General features: G+C 37.3%; 1 pseudogene; it reads left to right on the plus strand.

Annotated features, from left to right (window-relative positions):
• Positions 1-498: 498 nt before the first annotated feature.
• The window catches only part of LOC123952578, a 170,838-nt pseudogene continuing 148,064 nt past the window's right edge, over positions 499-23,272 (plus strand).

The following is a 23,272-nucleotide window of genomic DNA, read 5'->3' on the forward strand; positions in this document are numbered from 1 at the left end:
CCAGCAGAGATGCTAGGGGAGAGTAAATGGAATATAATAAGGATGATAAAAGAAAGAGATGATGAAGAGCATCTGCTTCCACCCCACTCCTGCTACTACAGTAGCAGTAGCTGTAGCCTCCTACTAACCTTTCAAGTTTTCCCTATGAAGATATATCTACCAGAATCCAGGAGATAGCAGCTTCTGGAATTTTTATGAAGGCAATGCAAGCAGGCAAGAGATGGACCATGGTGGACACTGATATGTTGCTCAAATTCTCTTTCATTGGAGAACTTGTCCCCCACCAATCCCCTCAGCAGCTGGGAGTGCTGACAGTGATCAGTCTTCAGCAGTCAGCCCTTTTAGGGATTAACTCAGTTGCAAAGAGCCTCCTTGGTGAAGGGGTTGGTCCTTCTCTAGGTAGCCTGCATCCAAAACTAATCTATGAGGAACTAAAAGGTCAGACTATTGGTCTAACTTGAAACAACTCTGAGGGGTATCCTAACTCCCAAACCTCCCATGTTACCAACTGTGGTTGTCATTGAGCCTGTCATTCAGCTTATTTCTCCACCTAATCATCCTTTCCCTCCTCAATTCCACAGGTACTGATTGCAAGAGCACTCCTTAGCAAACATCCTGCAAGCTAAACTGTTTCAGAGTTTCATTCCTGGGTACCCAACCTGTGCACATGTCAATCAAAGTAGTGATTTATACAAGTATCCCAGCTGATACATCCAATTTATTTAGGCAGTAAGAACTCAGCTTAGAATCCCAGTGTATTTCTTGAACCTTTTAGAGGATATATAAATAGGTAACAAATCACTGACCAAGTCTTCAGCCTTCTAAAGGATACCACCAGATGACCAACATTCTCTTTAAATTAAGTATAGGCCTTTTGTATTTTTTGGCTAAGTGTAAAATATGTTCAGAGGGCATTTAATGTCAATTTCAATGGTTATTATTTTGAAGTATTTTTCTAAGACTTTTCACTGTATTTGCCTTTCCCAAAAAGGGCAGGCCTTAATACATTTTAATGTCACTAGGAGATGGACTATCATTTCTAAAATTTGATTTTGTACAACTTAAATAAAATTTTAAAAGAGTATCTAATTTTGTTGTAGGAAAATAAAAACTTTATATTTACATTAAATCCCAAGCACTTATCAAATACATTACCATTTGAGATATAGCAAAAGCCAGTTAAAGATACAGACTCTGAACTCTGTCTCAGACTTTGAAAACCAATGCCCTAGACTATTTTATTTCCAAAACCTTATTGTTGGCTACATTTCTGTTGTAATTAACAACTTTTCCATTTTACCTCTTTCTCATTTTTAAGTACTTTTTTATGGAAATAAAACATATAAAGTATACTCATAAAAAACTGTGGGTCTGTTCAAATTTCACAAAGTAACACAATTTTAAAAACATGACCCAGATAAGTAGAACATAAACAGTACCCCAGAAGCCCCTTTTGTGTATTTTCGTAGTCACTACTTACTGTCACTAAAGACATCATCAAATAGTTTTGTCTATTGGTAACAGCATTGAAAAAGAATCTCTCTTTTTAATCCCCCTCTCTCTCTGCCTGCCTCTCTGCTTACTTGTGATCTCTGTCTATCAAATAAATAAAATAAAATAAAATAAAAAGAATCTCACATGCTCTTTTGTATCTGGCTTCTTTTATTCAATATCATGTTTCTAAAAGTCATCCATATTATTACATGTATCAATACTTTGTTCATTTTCATCACCACATACTACTTCCTTGTATGGATAGTCCATGTATTTTTCTTATCTATTCTCATTTCCAGTTCTTTCAATTTTGCTATTGTTTCTAAGAAATGATAGTCCCCGGCACTAACCTCACAAACTTTATTGTGTGCAGTATGCATGCAGTATTCATCTTTTACTGACTTGTTTCTTTTTTAAAGACTTTATTTATTTATTTGACAAAGGGGGTGGGGAACACAAGCAGGCGGAGTGGGAGAGGGAGAAGCTGACTCCCCACTGAACAGGGAGCCAAATGCGGGGCTCGACCCCAGGATCCTGGATCATGACCTGAGCCAAAGGCAGATGCTTAACAACTGAGCCAACCAGGTGTCCCTACTTACTTGTTTTTAAGTATATGTCAATTATTTGAAGAGACGTACACATCACAAGAAAAATAACATAGACTAAGCATTTATCATTTGCATGGATTTCCTACGTAATCTAAATAAGAGAGAGAATAATAGTAATAAGAACAATAGTTATTGAACACCTATATGTGCTAGACACTTTTCTAAATATAATTCATGTTTTAATTCATTTAATTTTTATGTAACCTATTTCATAGATAACAGAGCCACAGGGAGATTACCTAATAATGTACCAAAGTTCACAAAGCAATTAAATAGCAGAGTCAAGATTTGAATCCAGAAACCAAGATCTAGAGATTGAGCTCTTTAAAAAAAAAAAAAAAAAAAAGACCATTTATATATTTGAGAAAGAAAGACAGAGAGGAGAGTGGGGTCAGGGGGTTGGCAGAGGGAGAGGGAGAGAGAATCCCAAGCAGACTTCATGCAGACTGCAGAGCCCCACAGGGCTCCATGGCACGACCCTGAGATCATAGCCTGAGCTGAAACCAAGAGTCAGATGCTTAACTGACTGTGCCATCAAGGTGCCCTTGGAGACTAAACTCTTATTATCTTCACTGTGCTTTCTACATTAATGTATATTCTACATTATACATCCCTGTAATATGTTGTGCATTCCAAACTAAGGCCTAGAGAGCTCAAGCAATTTTCTTGCTTGCTAGAAAAATGGTAAAGATAGGGTGTGAGTCAAAGCAGCTTGGCTACACCTCCTAAACACCTGCTGCTCTACCACTCTCCTTATGCCATGGTGATACCCATGGTATTTATGATACATCCCAATGCATAATAAAGGAGCAACACATTTTAATGAATTACTGAGTAATTCAAAATATATATACATAACATGGTGAAAGATACTATGGAAAGTAAGAAGAAAGGCAAGAATAAGTAAAAGGTAAGGGAAATAAACAATATTTTTATATATTTTTATTTTTTTATATTTTTATATATATTTTTATATTGCACACACTATAATTTAGGTTGGGGATGGCCAATAGGTTTTAAAGCTCCAATCATTTGGCATTTCATGTCCAGAGCTCTAAGATGAGGATTCTGAAGTCCTACTAAAGCTTAGGGAGGAAAGAATTATGGCTACAATCTAGAGAAGTAGGGTCCAGGGAATCACATTAGCACATATTCTATATGGGTGCCATAGTTTTATTAAGAATGATATCCTAGATACTTTCACAAATACTACTTCAAATAATTTACCTAAAGATCCAGAAAGGTAGATTTAATTATTCTCATTTTTCACACTTATCACAGTGAGCATTGCAAAATGTATAGGTTTGAATTGTCAGATCGCTATGCGGTACACCTGAAACTAATACAATATTGTATGTCAACTATACTTTAATAATACCTTTAAAAATGTGTAAGGATACTGAGAGGTACATTTAATTATTTCCATTTTTCAGATGGAGAAATTAAAGTCATTGAAGCCTTAGTCTTTTCTTATAACCTAATGATGGACTGAGGAAATAGGGACCTGACCTATTTCTTATAACCTAATGATTGACTAAAGAAAGAGAGTCCTGAAATAGGGTCCTCCTGACTCTAACTCATATTCTTGGTCCGGCAAGTAAGTTCAGGTAGCTTCCAGGAGATCATGGAGAGACTCAAAATGAAAGGATTTGCTGCTTCCTTCCCTCCCAAAGGAAAGAAAGTTTTCCAGAAGATAAACCTTGTCAACTGGTTATAGCTGTTCTGTCAAAGAACCATTGAGGTAGTTTTAGGATATAATTGGCGTGTTTTCCAGGTCAGACAGACATCCAGATTCAGGCACTTTAAAAGTTTAACAAACATGTACTGTCTGTGCTCCACATGACTTCAGACCTCAGAAGTATTACTCAGTACCTACATAAAACACCTCCATTTTTTGTACAGTAGATAGTCAACTATTCCAGAATAATTATCTCCTTGCCAGCTGCACAAATCTTGAGAAGGTAGTTTTTGCAAGAATGGAAAACCTTTGTTCCCTACCACTATCCCTTAATACTCAGTAATCCTGAGCACCAGGAGTATAACAGAGCAATTAACTTCTGACAATGGTGTAAATTTAGGCTTGTTAAAACAAGGATTATTAATATTCCCATGGGTTATCACCCTGACCTAACTTACCCAACCATAAAGTACAATAAGACACAGGCCTGTAATTTTGTGGCTCACATAAAATGCCCAAGGAAAAAGAGAGAGAAATACATGAACATAGTATAAGAGCCTAATAAAGTGAAATGCATTAATCATATTTTAAAGAGCTGGGACTTTGCATTTTATTTTAAAACTAATAACTGCAACAATATTATAATGATTGTGTTAACTTTTTACAGGCTGTGATGACATTGTGCTCATAATAGACTGGTCATTAAAATTCCAGAAGTCTCAGCTGTAGCCTATATATGCCTTTTTTTTTTTTTTTAAATGATCTCTCTGGGCTTCTCTGATAGAAAAAAAAATCCAAAATGATTTAATTGTGTCATTGCAACTTAGTGACCCTGTCTGCCTTGGAGGTAATGTTACGGCTGAAGAACTCTGGTGCTCCTCTTTTGAAGAAGCAAGGTAAATTTGACAAGTAAAGCAGAGAAATGGAGATGTACTGGAAGGAATTCCAGCCTTTTTTTTTTTTTTTTTTAAGATTTTATTTATTTATTTATTCGACAGCGAGAGAGAGAGATCACAAGTAGGCAGAGAGGCAGGCAGAGAGAGAGAGAGAGGGAAGCAGGCTCCCCGCCAAGCAGAGAGCCCGATGTGGGACTCGATCCCAGGACCCTGAGACCATGACCTGAGCCGAAGGCAGCGGCTTAACCCACTGAGCCACCCAGGCGCCCCGGAATTCCAGCTTTTGAGATTTGAGTTTCAAACTAATTTTGCCACCAAAGAGCTGTGGGACTTTAGCAGATCTCACTTTCTCTGCCTTTCTCTGTTTCCGTAACAGTAAAAGAGAGATAAGAATGCTGAAGCCAAAGAAATGAAATCTTGTCATTTGCGATGACATGGATGGAACTAGAGCGTATCATGCTTAGTGAAATAAGTCAATCGGAGAAAGACAGCTATCATATGATCTCCCTGATATGAGAACATGGAGATGCAACATGGGGGAGTTAGGGGGATAGGAGAAGAATAAATGAAACAAGATGGGATTGGGAGGGAGACAAACCATAAGAGACTCTTAATCTCACAAAACAAACTGGGGGTTGCTGGGGGGAGGTGGGGTTGGGAGAGGGGGAGGGGGTTATGGACATTGAGGAGGGTATGTGCTATTGTGAGTGCTGTGAAGTGTGTAAACCTGGCGATTCACAGACCTGTACCCCTGGGGATAAAAATACATTATATGTTTATAAAAAAAAAAAAAAATTGGAAGGGGAGGCAAACCATAAGAGACTATGGACTCTGAAAAACAACCTGAGGGTTTTGAAGGGTCGGGGGTGGGAGGTTGGGGGAACAGGTGGTGGGTAATAGGGAGGGCACGTATTGCATGGAGCACTGGGTGTTGTGCAAAAACAATGAATACTGTTACGCTGAAAAAAATAAATTAATTAAAATTAAAAAAAAAAAGAATGCTGAAGCCATGGTGTTTGCCTCTTTACCCAGAGCACAGAACAGAGTAAGTGCCTAATACATTCCAATGTTGGAGAAATTACATTAAGGAATTATAGAAGGTATCTTAAGGTATCTGGCACATAGTAGGAATGGAATAAATGGTGGCTGCTAAAGCTATTATGTGTCAATCATTAAAGCTTACTAGTGTTGGACGGTCAGCAATATTTTTGGGAGACAACATGTAAAGCTTCTTCACAAAGTCAAATCACACATACAAAGAAAAAAATTAGGGAAAAAATCAGGTCAGAATCAATTGCTCTGTATGTATATTGCTAATACTAATTATTTAACTCATGGTTTTATCCCATTTGATTTTTTTTTCCTCCCACTGCAGGATCAGACTGTTAATACACTTAATGAGGCAAAGAAGCATAGCAGTATATCTGAGCAATTAAAGCCCCTTCATTCAGACAGTAATAAAACCTGTAATTGTCTCCTTTCTGCCTGGCGGAACAACCTTATAGTTTATTGAACAAGTGAGATTTTGATGCAGCTCTAACACTTCTCAAAAGTCTCTGAACTTTGCTGTGCTCATCTAACTCTCAAAGAGGATTTTTTTAATGAAAAGGATCACAAATCAATATTATCAGGACATATCTAGGTTTAAGACATTTTCTAAGCGTAAGTGTTATAGGCAACAATCCCAGTGAAACAGACTTCTCTCACTTTCTGCTCCAAAATTTGCTTCCCGTGTCCCCCTTTCTAAATATGAAACAAACAGAGCAACACCCAGGGACAGCCACGTTTTTACTCTACCCTAAATTTTTACTCTACCCTAAATGTGGCATTCTTTACTGGCAGTCAAGTCACCTCCCTTATCAGACCTTTGTGTGGTTTTTGTTTTGTTTTGCTTTAAAGATTTTATTTATTTAAGAGCGAGAGCATGAGAGTGGGGTGAGGGGCAGAGGGAGAAGCAGACTCCCCACTGAGCAAGGGGCCGGACACAGGACTCAATTGCAGGACCCTGGGATCATGACCAGAGCTGAAGGCAGACACTTATCCAAGTGAGCCACCCAGGCACCCATCAGACGTTTGGACTAAAAAAACTCCTCACCTTCATTAAGCATACTTTGTCTGGTGTGTGTGATATTAGAAATGGCGAATACAAATTGGCCTCCTTTTATTTTGAACTTTAACACTGACCATTTATTTGCACCAAATAATACCTTTTGGAGTAATACATACACATTTAAAGGAGGTCTGGAAAACTGCAAAGGGAAACTCAAGAGTGCTGTAAGTTGAGTAAAAGTTTAGAAGTTCAGTTAATGAAGCTGGAATCCTGTTCCCAATTAAAGCAGTTGAAAGGATGATTTTGGGGGCGCCTCGGTGGCTCAGTGGGTTAAGCCTCTGCCTTTGGCACGGGTCATCATCCCAAGGTCCTGGGATCAAGTCCCACATTGGGCTCTCTGCTTGGTGGGGAGCCTGCTTCTTTCCTTCTCTGCCTGTGTCTCTGCCTACTTGTGATATCTCTCTCTGTCAAATAAATAAATAAAATCTTAAAAAAAGAATGACTTTGCAATCTTTGAGTAGGAAATATTCCAGAAAATGGTGACAAGTTTCTTATGTTCTCTGAGGATATAAGAAAAGGAAACAGGTATAAATGGTAGAGTCAAAGACTTGGTAAAATTGTTAACAACAAAATGGGTTCTATAAGGACAGTACATCAACTTACTTATAAGTGAACTAGGTTCTTATCTGTCTTGGGGATTTGAGTAGATGTGTGTAGCCCATTACCTTCTTTGGACACTGGTTAATCCTGTGGCTACAGAATCAGTGCAGAGAAGAGTAAGAGCAAGAAGAATTGGGGGGAAAAGAGAAGGAGGATAAAAGGAAAAAGAGGAGAAGCAGAAGGAGATAGAGAAAGAGAAGAAACCAAACCAAGATTTCTTGGCATTTAAAAAAATCACCTGCTCCTTATGGCACAATGAAAGAGATATCAAGGTACGTGTAAACATCAAACTCTCTCTCTCTCTCTCTCTCTGATCCACTAGCTGAAGCCAAACTGTACTCAATGAGCAAGGTATCTTAGATATCCTGTCTCAATCTATTGATAGTAAATGTTTCAGGTGCCCAAAAAAACAAGCAGCCCAGCTCAATGTGATATAGAACACCATCCACTAACAAGAACATGAAATTCATCATTACCCCTCAAGTCAGAAAGAGCTTGTGGCACAGAAAATTATATGAACATTAAAAAAAAAACACATACACAAACAGTATGTTTACACATGCATCTATTAATATCAATTCTGGACAAAGGATACGCCTCTAGAAAGCTGAAGTGCCTGAAATTACCAATCAAAAAGTAGCATCATTGAAACCTTTCTCCCCTTCTAAAGATAAACAAACAATTCAATACCAGCTTCATAATGACCACATATTTTCAGCCACAGCAGGCTGCTGCCTAGTCCCTGCAGGAAAATGACAAATGAATGCTGTTTAATATTTTGCTTGAACAGTTTTTTCTTTCAGAAAACTATTTGCAATATGATAATGAGAAGAGCATAGCTGCAGAGAGTAGCATTTTGTAAGGATGACTACCTTTCTAGGGCATATCATCTGATCCACACTTTGTTTATCCAGAGTGAATTCAGTGGTTAAAATGATTAATTGAACCCATTTTGTGTTACTCATACTAGCTCTTGCAAAAGAGGTGATTGCTATTTTTTTCTTAGTGACTCATACAAAGACACCAGCAGTACACTGGCAATAACAAAATGACATTTCTAAATTTAGCAGTTCATAAATCTTATAAGATGCCAGTCCCATCTAGTCTGCCCTCCCTCACGCTCGTCTTCCAGTACTTGTTCATACGTGCAAAAGACCTCAATGTGTTAGGAGACAAGACAGAGACTTCCTCAGGGCATATCACTCTGTTCCTCCCTCAGTAGTCACCAGCACCTCTGCGCCCTCTGGTAGGAGCAATGTGTAGATTTCCCACATGATAGCTTTTGTTATCCCATTAAGATGCTAAATCTGTCTGGTAAAAACATATACAGAATATGTGCATGTTTTCAAAAGAGTCCAACTCAATAAATTATTTTCAAGGGACACTGTGAAAATGAATAAATTTCCACCTGTCCTCTTATGTTATCTATGAATGAAATACGCAGTAACTTCACAGCCTCAAGAAGTGAAAAATTTTTTGCCTCTGTCATTTTCTGTGGTTGACATAAGGTGCTAACCAAGTGGATATCATGCCCTCCTGATGTCTTTTTGCTCATTGTTCTAAAATTTCAGGGCTCCTACTGCCCTCCATGTTTTATCAACATATGACTCACATAGAGAGTGTACAATAAAGAGAATATGAGAGAATTAGGGTTGGTGTACTGAACATTTACTTGGCTAAAAAAAAAAAGATTCCTGAGCAAAGTGAGATATAGGTATTGCTTTTAAAATAGTTAGATAATTTTAATCCCTCCTTCACATAAGCTCTTCACCATGAGATCGTTCCATTATTGAATGAAAGAGTCCATGGTAATGTTTTCTATCTACTTGAAATGACTTTCTACAAATGGTGAGTATGTAATAAACTTTTTGCCTCTCTTCTACTTTTCTTTGCACCTCCTGTTAAAAACATATTCCTCTTCCGGTTAATGACAACAATAAAATTGTCATTTAAGAGTAAATACAATCAGCGGATGCCAGATGAGTATATCAAAAGCCCCAAATCAACAATAAAGTTCTTTACAAAATACTAGCTTCTCAGTAGAAAAGATGAGGTGTAGAGACACGCAAATTACAAGAAACACAAAGCTTTATTTAAATTACGGATTGCATATTTTGTGACAGTACGGAAAAGCAGCTATTTCCAAACAACATTTCCCCATTCCTATTTTCTGTCTCTTTGTTAGTATTACACTTCTACCATTCTTTTTAGCTTACCTACTCCTTGACTGCTCCTCTTCTGAAGACTTTTTATTGTTACAACTTTTAAAATGAAGCCAGCTGCATTAATTTTCTTAGATAGTAACTATATTTGTTTCACAGATACACAATAAATTTAGAAAAGACTTCCTGAACAAATAAATAAATAATGTCCTATAGAGTAGGTATAACATTGTATTGTAAAATATGAACATCTAAGATACAAAATTTTGGCTGATGGAATTGACCAGATTAATCAAAAACCTTCATCTCTTTTTGATATGTCATACATCTCCATCGGTAGATTTGTTCTTAAGACAAGGGATTCTCAGTTACTCCTTCTCTTCTTTTCATTTTGCCTGATATGATTACTGTTTATACTATACCAAATAGAATGTTCTATGTTTTAGAGAAATTCAGCTGAATAAACAGTTCTTGACTTAGAGTATCTGAGATAATAAATTTCAAAGACCCAGAGTGTGATATATTATGCTTGGTAAATGACTCAAGATAATATATCTATGAAAAGCATGCAAACCCCAATGAATGCCTTTGCCTCTTCATCAGTAAGGCATCTGGAAAACTGAATCTACAAAAAAATAAAGTCATCTGAGTCAAGTGTCCACTCTGGTTTAAGAAAATAATCAGCTTTCCAGTTGTGTTAAAGATAATGGTTACTCCTTGGTTGGGAAGCAATGAGGTCAGATTTTATTTCTGCAAAGAATCAGATGATTTCTAGGCTCCGTTCCGAAGATCTACTGGGGATAAACAAAATTTCCAATTAGGTTTGAGGAAGGACAGGTCCAAAATCTACATCTTTAGATTACTTTGCCAAAATTTGCTACTGAATTTATGCCAACAGTTCAACTAAAATAAGCACCACTTCCCTCGACCCACATTTTCTGCATTTTCAAACATGAAAAAAATGCAATGTTACCCTGAATTTTTCTATATTGTTCTTACATCTCAAGATGAACACATATGTCCTATTTTGTAATGAATTTTAGATACTGAAGTATTATTTAGAACCTAGGAATCAGGGAGAGGGTTTCTTTACAACTGGTTTACCCACCTTAATCTCAAAACAATTTACCAAATAATGGGTTGGATGCTAGTAGTGTAGTGACTGTGTAATTCTTTCTTTTCTTTCTTTCTTTCTTTCTTTCTTTCTTTCTTTCTTTCTTTCTTTCTTTCTTTTCTGTTTATAGTCTATGGTGGTTCCTGTTGTGAAATAGTAATGTGGTTTTTCATTAACCAGTAACAAAAATCCTTCCTACTTTCCTCCCTTTCATTCTTCCTGAAAGAGAAAAAATGTTGGCTGTATGCTACAAATCTAAGGATTATTAGCAAAAGATCTATGTAGTCTCTTGGTCAGTATAGAACTCTAAAGGGGGCACCAAATTTGTATTAAAGAGATCTTTGTAAAAAGATGGTAATCTCTTAGCTGAGTGTGGGTGGGGTGAGGAGAAGGAAGCACTGACTCAGGTCTCAGGTGTCAAAGAAAAGCCGATGTCACCGGAAACAATGATATGACAAACTGGCCTACATTGATTAAGTTGGGCTATTTTCACAGCCAACTTCAGTAAATTTAGGGTAGCAGAAAAACTAAGCTGTCAGTCCAATTCTACCCCCATCCCCAGATATCACACTTGGCTGTAGAATTCTAGGAAAAGCAGATGCTCACTCTGCCACTGATACAAAGTCACTATTTACTGGCATCAGTGCAATTTTTTTAGGCTACTCCAATCCCTCTGGACTCAAAGCTATCATTATGACCAAGGAAATAGACAGACATGGCTTGTCATGACCAAATCCTCAATAAATGGAAAGGCAAAATGCCTTCTACCTAAACAGATGTTGCAAAGCAAATGTGTGAAACCAGTGTAATTTTATTTTCCCTTTTTTACCAGCCATAGTGGATCCTCCTGTGTCACAGAAATTCTACACCTGCACAGAGGGGAAAAAAAAAATGAGGACATTGATCTACTATAGTTATAATGTGCATCACAGAATTACCTTCCTCTTAAGTTACAACCATTTCTTTGTAAAAAAAAAAAAAAAAGTAAAATCTGAGATAATTAAAAAGCAGCTAAAAGGAGCTATTCAAACTCTAATCTCTCTCCTTTATAAGAAGTGGGACCAACCAACTTGCAACAAATCTTCAACAAAGCAGGAAAGAATGTCCAATGGAAAAAAAGTCAGTCTCTTCAACAAATAGTGTTGGGAAAAATGTACAGCCACACTCAGAAGAATTAAACTGGACCATTTCCTTACACCACATACAAAAATAGACTCAATATGAGACAGGAATCCATCAAAATCCTTGAGGAGAACACAGGCAGCAACCTTAGCCTCGGCAACTTCTTCCTAGAAACATCTCCAAAAGCAAAGGAAGCAAGGGCAAAAATGAACTATTGGAACTTTATCAAGATCAAAAGCTCTTGCACAGCCAAGGAAACAGTCAATAAAACCAAAAGACAACTGCCAGAATAGGAGATGATATTTGCAAACGACATATCAGATAAAGGGCTATATCCAAAATCTATAAAGAACTTATCAAACTCAACACCCAAAGAACAAATAATCCAATCAAGAAATGGGCAGAAGATATGAACAGACATTTCTGCAAAGAAGACATCCAGATGGCCAACAGACACATGAAAAAGTGCTCCATATCACCTGGCATCAGGGAAATACAAATCAAAACCACAATGAGATACCACCTCACACCAGTCAGAATGGCTAAAATTAACAAGTTCAGAAATGACAGATGTTGGCAAGGATGTGGAGAAAGGGGAACTCTCTTACACTGTTGTGTTGTGTAAGGGTGGGAATGCAAGCTGGTGCAATCACTCTGAAAAACAGCATGGAGGTTCCTCAAAAGGTTGAAAAAGAGCTACCCTATGACCCAGCAATCTCACTACTGGGTACTTATCCCAAAGATACAAATGTAGTGACCCGAAGGGGCACACACACCCGAATATTTATAGCAGCAATGTCAATAATAGCCAAACTATGGAAAGAACCTAGATGTCCATCAACAGATGAATGGATAAAGAAGATGTGGTATATATATATATATATATATATATATATATATATATATGAATGCTATGCAGCCATCAAAAGAAATGAAATCTTGCTATTTGCAATGTCGTGGATGGAAGCAGAGGGTATTATGCTAAGTAGAATAAGTCAGTCAGAGAAAAACAATTATCATATGACCTCTCTGATATGAGGAATTTGAGAGGCAGGGCAGGGGGTTGTTGGGAGTAGGGAAGGAAAAAATGAAACTAGAGGGGATCAGGAGGGAGACAAACCATGAGAGACTCTTAATCTTACAAAACAAACTGAGGGTTGCTGGGGGTGGGGGGTAGGGATAGGGTGGATGGGTTGTGGACATTGGCGAGAGTATGCACTATGGTGAGTGCTGTGAAATGTGTAAGCCTGAGGATTCACAGACCTATACCACTGGGGCAAAAAATATATGTTAATAAAAAAATAATAATAAAAATGAAGTGGGACCAACAAACTTGTCATTAAATTAATCATAAAGAAGCAAAAAGGATGATAGCTCATAATACTAAAAAAACAAGACTTTATTGGGGCACCTGGGTGGCTCAATTGGTTATGTAGCCAACTCTTGATTTCAGCTCAGGTCATGATCTCTTGGGTCATGAGATGGAGGCCTGTGTAGGGCTCCTCACTCAGGGACAAGTCTGCTTCTCCTCAGCTCCCTCTTCCTCTGCCCCTCCTTCCACTCACACCTTCTCCGTCTCTCTCCCCCTCTCTAAAGTGAATAAAATAAATCTTTAAACAAAATAAAATAAGACTTTATTCAACATATACCAGTATCTGGGCAGCTGGAGTGAGAATTAGTTCATAGCATAGCATCCCTGCCTTGTTTTGTAAAACATAGACTTCCCGTCTCCTGGTGAGGGAAGCAGAGAAATGATAATGCTTCCTCTTAATAAAAAAAAAAAAAAAGACCTGGAAGAGACTTGAAATGTCTAGAGCAACATCTCATCCTTATGATAAACAAAGTGAGACAGAGGGAAGTTAGTGATCTGCCTTTTGGCAAACATTTACACAGAAATGGAGCTATGACTGAAAAGCAAGACTTCAAAGGGTAAAGGCTCTGGAGTCAGATGAAACTCTCTTTAAATACCACCTATGCCATAAGAAAAGTCATTTAAATTCTTGAGCATAAATCCTCTACCTAAATACAGAGTTTTTGTTAACACCTACAGTTTAAATGTGAAAAGTTACAGGATACAATGGGATAATGTAGTGTCCACAGAAGTTATTACAAACATAAACAAATGTACCTTCTTCAAATTACAATATGAAAAAAAAATGGATCACAGCTGAGAAAAGTGAACTCATCTTCTCATTGAGAAAGGCCTGACCAGAGTTACCAATTACATCCGAAAAACGGAGCAATCCTTTGATTCTGGGTTGATCATTGCAAAGGCATGGAATAAGAAGAGACTTAGACAATTGTTGGCCATGACCATTCATGTACAGCCCAGGAAAAAAAATATCTTGTTAGGGTCAAACCTAAAGGTTTGATCCTCTGGACAAATAAATACACACAATAGTAGATCCTGGAAGTCTGATGTTTTGAGCATTTAAATCTTACAACCAATCTTTCCTTTTCTAGAAGTTACCAAACAAACTTCTGTAATAGTTTGAACTTGGAAAACTATCGCATAGTAGTGACTTCCCATAGTAGCTTGAGTACTTTGAGAAATTAATAAATTTATAGATTATATACTTGAGAACTTTGTTAATATGAGTCATCATCCCTGAATCTGGTCAAATTGAAACCTTAATGAAAAGTCCTTTTTGAGACTCTAAGGGTTAAAGTCAAGCCCATGGCTATGAATACACAACATTCAAGGTCAAACTATATGTCTCCATAATCAGCAAGCTTTTCCCAGATGACTCAACTCTTAATTTTCATATACCATATAGCTTTTTTATTTATAACTTCTCTAATAACCACTTTAAAAATTGTTGCAGGAATGATTAAGAATATATTATCTTTAAAACATCTAGTGCAAAGTCTTAGAATATAGTAAGTCTCAATAAATGTTCTTTCATCACATTTTTAATCCAATGCACTTTCTTCTATATCACTCTTATTCTAAGCTTGAGCACCATATGTATAATAAATCCAAATTAATAGACATTTTTTAATTTTGAAAGAAATCTAAAAGCTAATTAACTTTTCAATGTAAAATAATCAGTACATTCAATGTATCAGACATAATGCCATCTGTTGAAGAGTCAGTAAAAAGCAGGTTGCTTCTCTGATCTGAAAGGGCTTTCTGACTAGTCTGAGTTACAGCACTGTGTGATTACAGCAATAGTAGAAGCAGCACTGTTGAATAAGAGTGGATACAAGAGTAGAGCCTCACCTAGCCTTGGGGATGAGGGAGCACTTCCTAGAGGAGGCAATAATTTAGATTTTTATAATAAAAAACAAAAAGATCTGGAGAGACATGTTTGGAGCAGGAGAAAAAAGGAGGATAAGAGAGTAAAGAAGGGACAATATGAGCAAAGACTCAAAGGTGAGAGAGAGTACAGAGTGCTCAGGGAATTTAAAATTATTCAGAATGATTTGAGAAGTGGCCATTTATCCCGAGATAATATAAGCCATTAAAAGGTTTTGAAGCAGCACAGTAACAGTATGAGTTTTCTCTTTTAAAAACAAACCCTCTGGCTGCAATCTGGATACTTGAATGGGGAGAAGTAATGCTTGAGACAAGGAGGCTAATTAGTAATTTACTGTACAATCAAAAAAGGAGAGATGAATTGAAGACACACTGTTGGATATGGAAGCATATGATCAGATTTGATAAATATTTAGTCCATAGACTCTCTAGCACTTGGTAGGTTTTTGGTAGTGAAATGAAACAGGATAACTTCCAGGATTTTTGTTCAGGCAATTGATTGGCTAGCTTTTTTCTTCACTAATATCAGACACAGCATAGAAAGAGGGGCAGTGGTAAGAGGGGGAGAGTATAAGTAGGATAAGAATATAGATAATAGGTCAGCATGTGGTGTGTAGAGTCCTATAGAGAATCAATAGTCATCTGAACTGATAATAAATGTCTAAGTTAAAGATTTTTTAGTTATCAGCATATAATAACATGGGTTTGAATAAATTCATTCATAGAGAATATGTATAGTAAGGAGACAAGACTGATCTTAAAATCCTGGATATTTAATAACATGGTATATAAGAAATACATTTATTATCGGAGTCAATGAACCTATACAGAATGGTCAAATCCTTTTATCATCTCTTTGAGCTTTTCCAAGTTGCATATTTCCAAGTTGCATAAAATGGCACCTCTAAAATAATAGGAAAGGACATAAAAATGTGAGCCTCTCTCCCCTCATGGACATGTCATTGGCAGATAATGTGGCATCATTGGTATAAAAACTTAGTTCTTATGGATAAGGAAGTCTGTTTAAATCCACTTGAGCCAAGAACTAATTTAAGATTACTGATGATATGTGCAGGAGGCTAAATAATATGTCCTCTTGAAATCCTAATCCCTGGAACCTGTGAATATATTACCTTACCTGACAAAATGGACTTACATGACAGATATTAACATTAGGAACCTTGAAATGGGAAGATTTTCCTTGATTCTTCAGATCAGCCCAATCTAATCACATGACCCTTTAGAAGTAGAAAAACTTTCCTGCCTGTGGTCATCAAAAGACAAGCAATGTTGGGTAAAGCAGGGCCAAAGGATGTGACATGAAGACTCAACCCACTGTTGCTGACTTTAAAGATGGAAGAATGCAGCCATGAACCAAGGAATTTGAGTCCGCTCTAGAAGCTGGAAAAAGCAAGAAAACAGAGAATGTCCTCGTACCTTCAGGGTAATATGTTGATTTTAGCCCTGTAAGACCCTTATCAGACTTCTAACGCATGGAACTGTAAGATAATAAATTTGCCTTGTTTTAGCCACTAATGTGGGATAATTTTTTATACCAGCAACAGAAAGCTAGTACAACATCATGTGCTGGCAATGTTGTAAAGAGTATATTATGTTGTAGGTTACAAAACCTACTTTGAACTCTGTATCTCTTCAATTTTCTAACTGGAAAACTCACTCACCAATCAAAATGTGATTCAAGCACCAACCCCTCTATTCCATGACCCTTGCAGACAACACAATGGCTTCTTTTTTTATATTACTTTTGTATTTTGAATACTTCACATTGTACATATTTGGGATCCTACCTGGCTGTCTCCACATTTGAGGTTAGTCCCATGAGTGTAAGTACTTAAAAAAAAATTTTTTTTAATATCCTAGTGGGGCAAAACATTATCTGTTGTATAGTGTGTGCCAAATCAATGCCTTAGGATTGAACTACTTACAAATTAGGTAAAATTGAACAAATCTCATACTCTTTCCACACCTCCATTGTTCATCTATAAATAATAAAACTGACATTAATGGTTGCTCAGGAGATCAAATGGGATAATATATATGAAAGAATTAGTGAAAAACAAAAACAATCATTATACATTATTTTAAAGATATGTAACCATTAGCACTCAAAACCTAGAATCAGATAATTTATATCAATAAGCTTAGAAGTAAGCTTCTGACAATTAAGTTCTGTTTAACAGTACCAAAGAGGTAAAAATTTGTCTAGCAGGGATACCTGGGTGGCTCAGTGGGTTAAGCCTCTGCCTTCAGGTCAGGTCATGATCTCAGGGTCCTGGGATTGAGCACCCCCACCAGGCTCTCTGCTCAGTGGGGAGCCTGCTTCCCCTTCTCTCTCTGCCTGCCTCTCTGCCTTATGATTTCTCTTTCTGTCAAATAAATAAATAAAATCTTTAAAAAAAATTTGCCTAGCAGTGGGACTTTTAAAATTATGATATAAAAACAATGTTGAAGGGTAATAATATTTTTCAGCAGTAAGTTTTTTTCATGAATAGAAAATCTGGACCAAAGAAAAAAAATAATCATTGTGAAGGGCTTTGCTATAGGAAGTTAATTTTCTGAAGACAGCTTGAGAAGTAAAATATCCCTAATGGTATAGAAAGAACCTGTAATATGAGCAAATGATCTAGTACAGATAATTGCAATGATCAATGTACAACAGGGACTACTTTGCTAACTATTAATTTAGACACCATTGTCAGTGTTGATTCACATAATTTGGGTTCTACCCATTGTTCAAGAAGTAAGTGGTTCTCTTTTTAAAGTTCTATTTTTTTCCCATTTCCTGTGAAGGGATGCCAGCAGACAGAACCTTCAGGTGCATGGTTGAGAAAAACTGAACGTCCATTTTACCTTTTTAGTGAAGATTACATAATATTTATTACTCTCAAGTGCTGTAGTCACCCAAATGCTTAGGGTGGATTCATTTTTGTTCCTGCTTTCTTTTCAGAGCCACTCTTCTCAGAATAACTAATCTGTTTTCTTCTACTCTACATTCTTCATAAGGCATATTTCCATTGGTTGTAATGTTTTCATGTTATTGTTATCTTCTGACTATAAAAATGAAATTACGTGCCAATGGAGCAAACTTTTCACTCTGCACATAAAAGTTAATGGCTTTTAGAACTCCATGCGTTTCAATCAGATAGTTTTGCAGCTGACATTAAGTTGGCTTCTTGGATGGTTGACTTAGAACATCAGCTACCTAATGTGATAATACCAATTCAAGTAGAAAACTGAAGTGATAATTATCGTTCATCAATAACTGCCTATGAAGAAACGGTAATTACAGAAAAAGGCTAATCTTTTTCCATCTGAATATATACTAAATAAGAATTATAAAATGTTATTGTTCCATAATGGCTATATTTTTATGAGATATATTAATCTTGAAACATTACAGAGATGGATATAAAAACCATAAAAAAGGTGTCTTTCAATTTCTAAGGAAACTACAATAAAGCACTTACTATTAACATTTTTTAAAGAATATAATTTTGGTGGTTACGGCTTCTGTCTAGTCTAAAACTTTAGCTTTATTTTTTTTTCTCTTAATGACACAAATGATAATTATCTCTGATCTCATCAAAGAAGTTCATGGAAATTGCATAGTCAATTCCTACTCCACCTCTCAAAGGGGTTTTAGAGTTTGGTCATCAGATCTTGCTCATTCCTCACCGAATAGTAGAAATGACCTCTCTGTAATCCAAGTGGCAAAAACACAGATAATTGTGCAATTACTGGCTCGTGCCGAATGACAGTAAAGTACAGACAGAAACTCAAAGTTAATCAACAGGAATCGGACTAGATAAACACCAGTTTATTTATTTATTTATTTTTTTAGTGCAAAAAAGGTGGTTTTTTTTGTTTGTTTGTTTTTTAGAATCCTAGAGGAGAACATAGGCAGTAACCTCTTCGATATCAGCCACAGCAACTTCTTTCAAGATATGTCTCCAAAGGCCAAGGAAACAAAAGCAAAAATGAACTTTTGGGACTTCATCAAGATCAAAAGTTTCTGCACAGCAAAGGAAACAGTCAACAAAACAAAGAGGCAACACACAGAATGGGAGAAGATATTTGCAAATGACAGTACAGACAAAAGGTTGATATCCAGGATCTATAAAGAACTTCTCAAACTCAACACACACAAAACAGATAATCATATCGAAAAATGGGCAGAAGATATGAACAGACACTTCTCCAACGAAGACATACAAATGGCTATCAGACACATGAAAAAATGTTCATCATCACTAGCCATCAGGGAGATTCAAATTAAAACAACATTGAGATACCACCTGACACCAGTTAGAATGGCCAAAATTAGCAAGACAGGAAACAACGTGTGTTGGAGAGGATGTGGAGAAAGGGGAACCCTCTTACACTGTTGGTGGGAATGCAAGTTAGTGCAGCCACTTTGGAGAACAGTGTGGAGACTCCTGAAGAAATTAAGAATAGAGCTTCCCTATGACCCTGCAATTGCACTGCTGGGTATTTACCCCAAAGATACAGATGGAGTGAAAAGAAGGGCCATCTGTACCCCAATGTTTATTGCAGCAATGGCTACGGTCGCCAAACTGTGGAAAGAACCAAGATGCCCTTCAACGGATGAATGGATAAGGAAGATGTGGTCCATATACACAATGGAGTATTATGCCTCCATCAGAAAGGATGAATACCCAACTTTTGTAGCAACATGGACGGGACTGGAAGAGATTATGCTGAGCGAAAATAAGTCAAGCAGAGAGAGTCAAGTATCATATGGTCTCACTTATTTGTGGAGCATAACAAAGAACATGGAGGACATGGGGAGATGGAGAGGAGAGGGAGTTGAGGGAAACTGGAAGGGGAGATGAACCATGAGAGACTATGGACTCTGAAAAACAACCAGAGGGTTTTGAAGGGGCGGGGGGGGGGGGGTGGGGGGGTGGGGGTGGGGGGGGGGTGGGAGGTTGAGGAACCAGGTGGTGGGTAATAGGGAGGGCACGTACTGCATGGAGCACTGGGTGTGATGCCAAAACAATGAACACTGTTATGCTGTAAATAAACAAATAAACGAATAAAAGAAAAAAAAAAAGGTGGTTTTTTATTAAAGCATGGGGACAGGATCAGAGAGAAAGGGGGCTGGCACTGGGACTGTGAGGACTGATTGATTGTATACTTTAAAATGCGGGGCGGGAGGGTGGGAGAAAGTAAGTTTCCAAAAGGCTTTTCACATGTTAAAGAAGACTTGAAGGCTCCTGGAGAGCCGGCCATTGTCAAGCTAACGCGCCTTTGCCTTTAACAAAGTATTAACATTAAGACATTTGGGAGTTCCTGGAGAGGCGTCTGAAGTATTTGTCTCAAGTCTTTTTCATTGGGTTGCAAGTTGTAATGAAATTTAATTTTATAAATACTATTTTAAAGAACTGGATTTAGACAAAATGATGAGTCAGTTATTCTGACATTTGATCAGGTGATTGAAGAGTAGAGAGAAGCTTCAGTAGAGACTCAAAGGAAAGAAGTTTGTGATAGGGTCAATACATGTTTTGTATGGGCTTAAACTCAGTCTTCTTTATGCAGGACACTAAAACATAGACTACAATTTACACGTAAGTTCTTTCTTTCCTTTTTTTTTTGTACAGGATACTGGTACTTAATAGAAGAACAATCTCAGAAAATTGCTTCATTTTTCAGTCAAACAAATTTCATTTTAGCACACATTTTTTCATATCTCATTGAATATAATTGGAGATGATTAAATTAGTTGAGAATATCTTTAAACATCTCAAAAATAAAGCAAAAGTGCTACAAGAAAGTGACATTAAAATGATTTTTCCTTTATAAGTTACTTTTGTGCTTCTACGTATGCTCTATCAGTGCTCTAAAACACATCTACTTGTATATATTTTTCATTTCCTTTACTTAATACAAAAATTTAGGGGCGCCTGGGTGGCCCAGTGGGTTAAAGCCTCTGCCTTTGGCTCAGGTCATGATCCCAGGTTCCTGGAATAGAGCCCCACACTGGGTTCTCTGCTCTGCAGGGAGCCTGCTTCCCCCTCTCTGCCTGCCTCTCTGCCTACTTGTGATCTCTCTCTCTGTCAAATAAATAAAATCTTTAAAACAAACAAACAAATGAACAAAAATTTAGTATGATTAAACAAGTAAAAAAGAAAAGCTAGGTTTCTGTTGAACTTTACTATTAGGGTAGATGAGGACAGGACCTAGAGATAAATTAGCAGCCCTGAAGGAAAGGTGAGGATAGGTAAGAGGTTCAGCAAAGAGGAATGAGAGCCAATAGGCCAAAAGAGGCCTGTGTGGAAAGCTGAACTGGAGTGGATCCGATAACACAAGCTACAGCCAGATGAGCCACTGGTAAAAGAACGTCAGCTTGGGATAGGATGCACACTAAGGTTCAAGACCAACTGAGAGAGAGAGAGAGAGTCAGAGAGAAAGAGAGACAGAAAAAGAGAGAGAGGGAGGAGAGACAGGGAGGCAGAGAGGGTTTGGAACTAGAAAAAGGACACAAAAGCTAAACCACTAGAAAATTTTATTAGTCAATGATTCTATGGTTGTATGAGATAAAAATGAACTGGGGATCCACATAGTTGCCAACAGTTGATTATGGAGCCAAATTCATGATGCTGTGTAAACTAGCCTAATTCCCAGATAGGAATGGGCTTTGATGCATTCCCTAATTCTTCCTGGTTGGTTCCATCTGAGCATTAGATATTCAGCTGTATTTGTCACCTGGATCCTCCCATTCTAAGTTAACAATACCTTAAGGGCACCTCTTCCTTCACTTTATAGTCAAATTGGAAAGCTTCATTGAGAGTGGTTGAAACTACATTTTGGGAGGAATGTTAAGCAGTTTACCAGACAGTCACTACACAATAAATTAGGGTTCACTGGAGCAACAAGTTATTACAGGCAAAATAATAAACATCCTAGAAGAATTCAGGCAGTTGTTCCAAAGGAAGCTGTAGGTAGTTTGAGGGCACTTTTTAGGTAGGGGCAGTATAACAATTTCAGTTGTCTAGCAAACTATGTTGTAGACTCATATACATAACCCATATGTGTAGATACATGTAAGTCACAAACTTGAAAATATATAGTTAAATTCAAGTATTAATTTTAATCCCTAGCCAAGGTAGGATAACAAAATTATCTCTATCACCACCCTGTTTAAATCACTTTCTCATCACCTTGGCTCTGCATTATTCATGAATCTGCTTCAATGATCCATATGGTTCGAATTTGTATTCCAATCATCACTTCCTTATTATCTCAGCTTTTATACATAATTTTTAGTGTCTCTGCCATCATTTTGTTCATGTTCCCATTTGCACTTGATCAACTGATCTGTAACATTAGCTACTGTTATTTTTAGGTTTCTACTACACAGCTCTAAGCAACACCAGCACTTAAGAAAGTATATATTCTTCAAAAGTGTTCTCTGCAAATTCTAGCTACATATTTTGCAGAAATGATTGTCCCCTTAACTTTGCAAACTACCTTGTGCTTCCTTTGAAATAAAAGGAATGAGTTTGTAGATCACAATGTTGTTTGGCAAATAAAGAACAACTATCTGAATGAGTACAGGGTCTAAAACCAAACACACATTTAGAGGAAAGTAAGATCCCTCTTGACATATGTGTATTTACACAAAATCTGAATTGAACCCTAATGAAGCAGGTATAAGAGAACAGAAAAAATGATCAACCAGAGAGATACCTAGAGGAATGTGAATCACTAGCCACATGATTAAGTGTCCCAGAGAAAACTTGGGCCTTTCTTCATGATGACAGCAGCTGCTTTCCTGCCATGTCAGGCAAGAATAATTTGAATGATTCGTAGCTTGAGTGACTAGCTTACAGAGGTAAGCCATGTTTTGAGCTCCATGAAGTATGAGCTACTGGTCTTCGGCATTCTTTAGGAATTCATGCAGAGGAAGAATACTTAGTAAGCTGCTACAATCACCCTTCAAGAGAAAAGTGGTAAGATTCAGCACAAAAGAGATGTTGAGGTAGAACCCATAAGTTAGCTTTTCCTGCCCATTGCCCTGCAGTTACATTAAATCATTTAATGTTACCTGGATTTTCTTTCATTATTAGAATGTCAGCCCAGGGGCGCCTGGGTGGCTCAGTGGATTAAGCCGCTGCCTTCGGCTCAGGTCATGATCCCAGGGTCCTGGGTTCGAGCCCCGCATCGGGCTCTCTGCTCTGCAGGGAG

The sequence above is a fragment of the Meles meles genome, chromosome 11, assembly GCF_922984935.1.
Source record: "Meles meles chromosome 11, mMelMel3.1 paternal haplotype, whole genome shotgun sequence".
NCBI classification, from domain to species: Eukaryota; Metazoa; Chordata; class Mammalia; order Carnivora; family Mustelidae; genus Meles; species Meles meles.